At 34.3% G+C, this 9,226-nt stretch overlaps 1 pseudogene; it reads right to left on the minus strand.

The window, feature by feature from the left end:
• Positions 1-7,116: 7,116 nt before the first annotated feature.
• LOC114046190 lies at positions 7,117-8,050 on the minus strand (annotated as a pseudogene).
• Between the last annotated feature and the right edge of the window lie 1,176 nt (positions 8,051-9,226).

Raw genomic sequence — 9,226 nt, forward strand, 5'->3', positions numbered from 1 at the left:
GTTGGCATAGTTTTGAGAAACAGAAAAAGAAAAAAACAATGCAGCAGAACGTGGGATATGGTCTTTCTCCCAAGTCCCTTGATTTAATTGGATCTGCCACTGGGAGTGTCTGGTGTGTATTTCTGCTGCTCCAGGATACAATCAAGAGATTATGTCACCATTAATTTTCTTTTATTAACTTCAGAGATCATAAATTTATTATCAAGCCAGGATTTGTGCTCAATTCTTTTGTTTGTGTGTATTTGATCTATAGATGACTGGCTTCAACTTAAATAAATACACCAACAAATACTGACATTCATTAAAATCAGCAATTTTCTTTTTTATGAGAAAATAATGCTTATTTCCTTTTTATTATTCATAAATTGAACATTTTTTTCACTACATTGCTAATGTTAAGTTGCATATGTGTCCATAAATTATTATTATAGAAGGAATATTTGATAGGTCCATGTTATCTAGTAGATCCCCAACTGTTAGCACCTCCTCCTTACTTCCAAAAATTACACTTTTGTAGGTTTACATTATCTTCCCCAATAGAATGCAGGCTCCTTGAGGTCAAGGACTATTTTATTTTTCTCTTTGTATACCCAAAAGGCACTATACTGGTACTATACTATTAACTGGTGGGTTAATAAATTCTCATTGATTGATTGATCATACTAGCAAAGTGTTATGCTAAAGTAACTACAGGTTGAATCACTTAGTTTTTATCTTTTACATCATAAATCAGTCTAACAAAGCCAGTTTTGTCATTATCAGTAGACAGCATGGATAATTTGAATCAATATAAATATTTAATAGGTTTTCCTCTGTTGCATTTTAAGTATTGAATTTTTTGGAATATTATCTCAACTCACCAATACACTTTCATTATTTAGATTCAGCCATTCAGTCAGTTCATTATCATCTTTGTTCCTTCATCTGCAAAATGCGGGAAAGTACAAAGTACTGCCTAGGGAGAAGTTAGGTGGCCTCCTGAAGTCAGGAAGACCTGAGTTTAGTTTCCTCATCTGTAAAATGATCTGGAGAAAGAAATGTCTTTCTTTCTTTCTTTCCTTCTTTCCTTCTTTCCTTCTTTCTTTCTTTCTTTCTTTCTTTCTTTCTTTCTTTCTTTCTTTCTTTCTTTCTTTCTTTCTTTCTTTCTTTTTCTTCACTCCTTCCTTCCTTCCTCCCTTCCTCCCTTCTTTCTTTCTTTCCTTCCTTCCTTCCTTTCTTTTTCTCTCTCTCTCTCTCTCTCTCTCTCTCCCCCCCTCTCCTCAAAAGTATGTTTTCCTTCTAACAACTGTCCCCTTTAACCTGTCCTCCATTTTATCATCCCTCCCCTTTTCTCTTATTCCCTTCCCCTTCTATTTCCCTATTGGGTAAGTTACATTTCTATGTAGAACTGAGTGTGTGTGTGTGTGTGTTCTTCCATCTTTGAACCAATTCTGATGAGAGTGAGATTCAAGCATTAACCCCCGCCATTTCCCACATACAGCAAAAGCTTCTCCTTGTGTACCTCTTTTATGTGAGAAAGTTTTCCCCTTCCTCTTCTTCCTTCCCCCTTCTCCAAATGAATTCCTCTTTCTCATCCCTTCATTTTCTTTTCGAGATATTTTCAACACAGACAACTCACATCTATTCCTTCTGTCTATGTTAAATTCTGTTAAAAACTGCCCTTATAATGATAACATTCTTTGACCATATAGGTATCTTCTTCCCATATAGGAATACAAGGAGTTTAGCTTTATTGAAACTTTTATAATTACAATTTCCTGTTTACCTTTTATGCTTCTATTAAATCTTGTGTGTGAAAGTCAAATTTGCTCAGCTATAATCTTTTCATCAATGTTGCTTGAAAGTCCTCTATTTCATTAACTATCTATTTTCCTCCCTGGAATGATTACACTCACTTTTGCTGGGTAGGTTATTTCTGGTTATAATCCTAGCTCCTTTGCCTCCCAAAATATCATATTCTAAGTCCTCTATTCCTTTATGTGGAAGCTTCTAAATCATAAGTGATCCTGACTTTGGCTTCACAATTTTTGAATTGTTTCTTTCTGACTGTTTGAAGCATTTTCTCTTTGACCTGGGAGCACTGGAATTTGGTTATAATAGTCATGGAATTTTTCATTTTGAAGTCTCTTTCTGGAGGTGGTCAGTTGATTCTTTCAATTTATAATTTAACCTCTGGATTTAAGATATCAATGCAGTTTTCCTTGATAATTTTTTGAAATATAATGTCTAGGCTCTTGCTTTGATGATGACTTTCAGTTAGTATAATAATTCTTAAATTGCAATTTTTTAAATATTTAAGACTCCCTTTATTTCTCTAGTATTTTCATTTTGATTCATATAATCCCTATGTGTCTTGGTAAATGAGCTCGTTATATATTTCATACATTTTAAAGTAGTTTTATGTATTCTAAATATTTTATATATTCCAAAATAATTTTGAATGACATTTTTCTCTCTGTTGGATTTTCTTTTGGGGTTGGTAATGATTTTTGTAGGTTTATTTTAAATTTTGCTACTTGATTAAGTAACACTTTCTATTTTCTGGTTATATCTCTAGGACTCAATAAGTGAACTACTATATGTGCTACAAAAAGCAAGTTTATTGTTTCTTTGCCTATACTCAATTTCTTTTTCTTGCTTTACAAAGGGTATCTCTAGAAGTGCATGAAATAATAAGTGACAATGGACAATGTCTTTATCTCTGATTTTACTAGAAAGGCCTGTAGTGCTACTCTACTACAGAAGATGTTTGCCATTGGTTTTAGATACTATCTATTTGCCTATACATATAATTTTTCCCCTCCAACTACCCTAATACTGACAAAGGTCTCATGAGTTACCAATATCATCTTTCCATGCAGGAATGTAAACAGTTCAACCTTAATAAGTCCTTTATGATTCCTCTTTCCTGTTTACCTTTTCATGCTTCTCTTGAGTCTTGTATTTGAAAGTCCAATTTTTTATTCAGCTCTTGTGTTTTCATCAGGAATGTTTGAAAGTCCTTTGTTTCACTGAATGTCCATTTTTCTCCCTGAAGGATTATACTCAGTTTTGCTGGGTAGGTGATTCGTGGTTGTAATCCTATCTGCTTTGCCCTCCAGAATGTCATAATCCAAGCCCTGCAGTCTCTTAATGTAGAGGATGATAAAAACTGCATTATCCTGATAGTGTTTCCACAATACTTGATTTGTTTCTTTCTGGCTGCTTACAATATTTTCTCCATGACCTGGGAACTCTGGAATTTGACTACAATATTCCTAGGAGTTTTCCTTTGGGGATCTCTTTCAGGAGGTGATTGGTGGATTCTTTCCATTTCTATTTTGTCCTCTGATTCTAGAATATTAGGTCAGTTTTCCTTGATAATTTCTTGAAAGACAATATGTAGGTTATTTTTTGATTATGGCTTTCAGATAGTTCAATAATTTTTAAATTATCTCTCCTGGATCTATTTTCCAGGTCAGTTGTTTTTCCAAAGAGATATTTCACATTGTCTTCTATTTTTTCCTTCTTTTGGTTTTGTTTTATAATGTCTTGATTTCTCATAAAATCACTAGCTTCCAATTGCTCCATTCTAATTTTTAAGGACATATTTTCTTCCTTTTCCATTTGGTCAGTTATGCTTTTTAAGTCATTCTTCTCATTGGCTTTTCAGACTTCTTTTGCCATTTGGGTTAGGCTATTTTTTAAGTTATTATTTTCTTCAGTATTTTGGGGGTCTTCTTTAGCAAGCTATTGACTTGTTTTTCATGATTTTCTTGCATCACTCTCATTTCTCTTCCCAGTTTTTCCTCTACTTCTCTTTCTTGCTTCTCAAAATCCTTTTTGAGCTCTTCCATGATCTAAGACCTATTCATATTTTTCTTGGAGGCTTTGGATAGAGGAGCTTTGAATTTGTTGTCTTCTTCTGGTTGTATGTTTTGATCTTTATCACCAAAGAAAGATTCTATGGTCTGCCTTTTTTGCACAGCTTGCTCATATTTTCAGTCAATTACTTGAGTTTTAAGCTCTTTGTTAAGTTAGGGGTCTGCCTCCAGTGTGGAGAATGTACTGTTCCAAGCTTCAGGGGTTTTGAGCAGCTGTTTTCAGAGATACTTCTAGGGACTTGTAAATTTTCCATTCTTCCAATGTGGTATGATGAAGGGCGAGGTGTTTACTCCTTTCTTGGACTGTACTCTGGTCTATGAGTGACCACTAGCACTCTTTTCTGCCTTGGAACTGTGAGGAGGATTCCCTCTCCACTGCTACTATAAACTCCACCATGCCAGTGTTCCTTCTCACCCCTGGACCACCACCCAGAACTGTGACCCAGATCCAAGTACGAGCAAAGCATCATCAAAGAGATCCTTACAATCTCCTTCTGATCAGTCATAATTCCCCCTCAGTCTATGGGCCTAGGTCAGGAAGCAGCCACCACCTGGGGCTGCACCAAGACTGGGATTGGGACAGAGCTTCTCTCTCATTGTGGTCACAGACTTTTCCTACTGACCTTCTAATTTGTCTTTGGTGTTTGTAGGTTGAGAAATCTGGAAACTGCCACAGCTACCGGTGATGCAGTCCTCTGAGGCCTGTTCCAGGTTTGCTGAGGCCTGATCTTTGCTTGCCCAGCCATGCTGAATTATGTTCCTCTCCCAGCCTGGATCAATACACCTTTCCAATCAACCATCCAGGTTGTCCTGGGCTGGAAATTTATTTCACTTTATCTTTTTGTGGGTTCTGCTGCTCTAGAATTTGTTTAGAGTCATTTTCACAGGTATTTGGAGTGGTTTGGGGGAGAGCTCAAGCAAGTCACTGCTTTCACTCTGCCATCTTGGCTCCACCCCTGGGGGGGGGTGGTCTTGTTTTTTGTCAAAACTTTTCTCTATTCATGGTGTATCAGTGGAATAGGTTAGGTACACAAGACACAGTAGTCAATAACTATAGTAATCTACTGTTTGATAAACCCAAAGACTTCAACTTCTGAGATAAGCATTATTTAACAAAAACTTCTGGGAAAACTGGAAAATAGTAAGGGAAAAACTAGGCATAAACCAACATCTTACATTGTATACCAATATAAAGTCAATATAGGTGTATTATTTAGATATAAAGGCTGATATTATAAGCAAATTAGGACAGCAAGGAATAGTTTACCTGTCAGATTTATGGAGAAGGGAAGAATTTATGACCAAAGAAGATATAAAGAACATTATAAAATGCAAAGTGGATAATTTTGATTATGTTAAATTGAAAAGTTTTTTTTTTTTTGGCAAAAACAAAGCCAATGCAACTAAGATTAGAAGGGAAGCAAAAAGCTGGGAAACACTTTTTACTTTTAAGGCCTCATTTCTAAAATATGTAGAGAACTGAGTCAAATTTATTAAAAATATACAAGTCATTCCCCAATTACTAAATGGTCAAAGAATATGAACAGGAAGTTTTCAGAGGAAGAAATTAAAGTTATCTATATTCATATGAAAAATGTTCTAAATCACTATTGATTAGAGAAATGCAAATCAAAACAATTCTGAGGTACTATCTCATACCTATCAGATTGGTTAACATGACAAAACATTAAAATGATAAATGTTGGAAAAGATGTGGGACAATTGAAACACTAATGCATTGTTGGGGGAGTTCTGAACTGATCCAACCATTCTGGAGAACAATTTGGAACTATGCCTAAAGGACTATAAAACTGTGTATTCCCTTTGATCCAACAATACCACTTCTGGGTCTGTATCACAAAGAGATCATACAAATGGGAAAATGATCCACATGTACAAAAAAAATATTTACAGCAGCTCTTTTTGTGGTGTCCAAGAATTGGAAATTGAGGGGATGCCTATCAATTGGGGAATGGCCGAACAAATTGTGATGTATGAATGTAATGGAATACTATTATTCTCTAAGAAATGATGAGCAAGCAGACTTCAAAAAACCCAGGAAGACTTATATGAACTGAGTGAAGTAAGCAGAATCAAGAGAATATTGTACACAGTAATGGCCACATTGTGTGATGACTAACTTTGATAGACTTAGTTCTTCTCAGCAATGAAAGGATCTAAGACAACTCCAAAAAACTCATGATGGAAAATGCTATTCATCTCCAGAAAAAGAACTATGAAGTCTGAATGCAGATGGAGGCATCCTATTTGTTCTCTGTCTCTTTTTTTGTTTGTTTATTTCTTCTTTCTCATGGTTTCTCCCATTGGTTCTAATCCTTTTTTAAAGCATGACTTATGGGACCATAAAATAAAATTAAATTTAAAGAAACAATTACTAAATTTACTCATCAATTGAGTAGAGTTTTCTTTTAAATTTTAAAAATATCTGATTTTATTAAATTCTAATTTGGTTTTAAACATATTTGTTGCTTTTCTAGTTATTTTCTAGTTTTCTAGTTTCTAGTTATTTTAAGGTGTGTGCCAATATAATTTTTCCTAATAATTACTTTGACTGTACAGAAATTTTTTTGTATTTTGTCTCATTGTTGACATTTTCTTTGATGAAATTTCCTCTCATTTCTATGATATGTCCTTAGGCACAACAATTTGTTGTGTGTATATAGTACTACATTACATTATTAAGTCTCCAATCAATTTTTAATTTTTTCTCAAAAAAATTCTCAATTGATAGTCATGTGATTTTGTTGTATTTTTATTAAAATGGTTCACAGTTTTCTAATAATGAATCAACCCTACATTCCTGGAATAAATCCAACCTGGTCATAGTGTAAAATATTTTTAATATGTATCTGTAGCATTGTTGCTAATATTTCATTCTATATATTTGCATTGAAACCTATTGGAGATACTGGGCTTATAGTTTTCTTTCTCTGACTTCTCCCTTACTGATTTAGGTACTGAGACCCTCTGAGAGAAGAAATTTTATAGCATGTTATCTTTTCCTAATTTTACAAACAACCTGGATAAAACTGGAGTCAATATTTTTGCAAATGTTTAATGGTATTAATTTATAAACCCATCTTGTCCTCAATTTCTTTATGTTTCATTCAATTACTTTTTCATAGATTGGGTTATTTAAATACATCTTTCTGATAATCTAGGTCCCAAAATTTACTTTCAATGATGAAAATAAATCTTCTCTTTATTTAGAAGACATGATGACTTATTTTATCTACATGTTATTAAATTCAATAAAGGTCATTTCACAAGATGGAATTTTTAGATAGTTAATATTTTCTTATGCTTTTACTTTTTCTTGAGATTGTAAGTGCTCAATCTTTAGTAATAATCCTTAATTTGCTGCAGCACAAAGAAATGCATGTACTATGAAAGATCCACTAGTCTATGGTTTATGCCTGAAGACATCAGTGATAACTGCTTGCAGATTAACAGCTATCTCTTTAGTTGACATATCCATCATTGCCATTTGCGTCTTGAGAAAGTTCCCTCTTTCCTTGTGTACCACAATCTCATGTCTAATTTTAAAGAATTCAAGTATTTTCATGATATCATGTTTGATGGATTTTGAAAAAGCCTTGAAATTTTTTTTGTTGTTGTTTCTATCTTAATGGTTGAAGTGTCAGAATCATTTCTGAAATGCTTACATAAAAATCTGCCTGAATTTAATCATGCAAGTCTTCTGAATCAGAACAGATCCTCCTACAGATGCAGCTCCATTTTCTTTTGCTGCTTTAATTTCTGGTGCTTTCTCTGTAAATATCAGAATTTTATTAATCTTTAAAGTGAATGGATATGGGAAATTAAGAACACTGACAAATGGCTCCATCTTTCTCTTCTTCTTTTCCAGTGCCTTAACCAGTATCAAATCAAGATAGACAGCTTTCTTTAGGTTAGAAAAGTCTAAAATTTGACATTTTTTTAGTAAATTAATTGCTTTCTCCACTTCATAAATCTCCATTAGGAATAAGCATTTTAAGTAGACATTGTCCTCAAGTTCACCTTCCATATAAGTAGTCTTTATTCTGTATCATCTGTTTTTTATATCTGAAGTTTGCACCTTGTAGCCTTTTGTCTCCTTTTTTTGCAGGTTTTACAGAAACATAATGTCTTTTAGTTGCCTGAATATTTAAAATACAAGATGCAACAGAAATATTATAAATGATCCTGGAGAGATACTGCCTCTGGTACTAAAGGAAAACCTTTCTTCCCCCTTGGCCACACCCAATTGGGTTCTACTTTCTAGGTCACCAGCCACTGAGGAGAAAGACTTGATGACTCAACTGGAAAACAGAAGCACATCAGAAACAATGGAGCATTGGGGCACATCTTCAATTGTGTCTCTTATTTTCCAAGTCACTTGTTTTTCCAATGAGATATTTAACTTTTTCATTTTTTAAAAATTCTTTTGACTTTGTTTTATTGTTTCTTGATGTCTCCTGGAGTCATTAGCTTCCCCTTACCCAATTATAATTTTTAAGGAATTGTTTCCTTCATTGAGATTTTGTATTTCTTTTCCCATTTGGCCAATTCTGTTTTTTAAGGATTTTTTTTCTTAATTGAATTTTTGTGCCTTTTTTTTGTTTGTTTTTATCACTAGACCAATCCTTTTTTTTTTAAGGTATCATTTTCTTCAGTATTTTTGTGCCTCTTTTACCAAGTTGTTAATTCTCTTTGCATAATTTTCTTGCACCAATATAATTTATTTTACCAATTTTTCCTCTGCCACTCATCTCTTCAAGGAACTCTTGTTGTGCACTTTTTTTTTTCTTAGAGACTTTGTAGCTGTTTTCACATTTTTGTCCTCTATGTTTATGTCTTGCTCTTCCCTGCCACCATAATTTTTTTGAGGTCCAATTCTTTTTTTTTTTGTTATTTGCTCATTTCTCCCAGCTTTGTGTTGAATTTGAACTTTATGTTTAAGTTGGATGCTGTTCCCCTTGAGATAAGGAGGCACTGTCCCAAGCTTCAGGCTTTTTCATGCTACTGTTTTACAGACCTATTTTTGTTAGTCTGCAAGCTTTCAGTGTTTACAAGGTGGTGTGATGAAAGGAGAAGTATGGTCACTTCTCTTCCAGTCTTTGATCTGGTCTTTACCCAGAAAGAGCCCCAAGTCCCCTGCAGCCACAAGCTCTAGCACTCCTCTTTGCCTTGGAACTGACACGAGGGCCCCTACTCCCTTGTGAATTATCCACAGTGGCTCCTCTCTGCCCTAGAACTGTGACCCAGAAATATGTATGTCAATATAGTTGCCAACCAATGCCAGCTATACCCACTGCCAGAAAAGGGTCCCCTATAATCTCTTTCTGATCAGTTGTCCAATC

Source organism: Vombatus ursinus, unplaced genomic scaffold, assembly GCF_900497805.2.
Source record: "Vombatus ursinus unplaced genomic scaffold, bare-nosed wombat genome assembly UNPS02001419.1, whole genome shotgun sequence".
NCBI lineage: Eukaryota > Metazoa > Chordata > Mammalia > Diprotodontia > Vombatidae > Vombatus > Vombatus ursinus.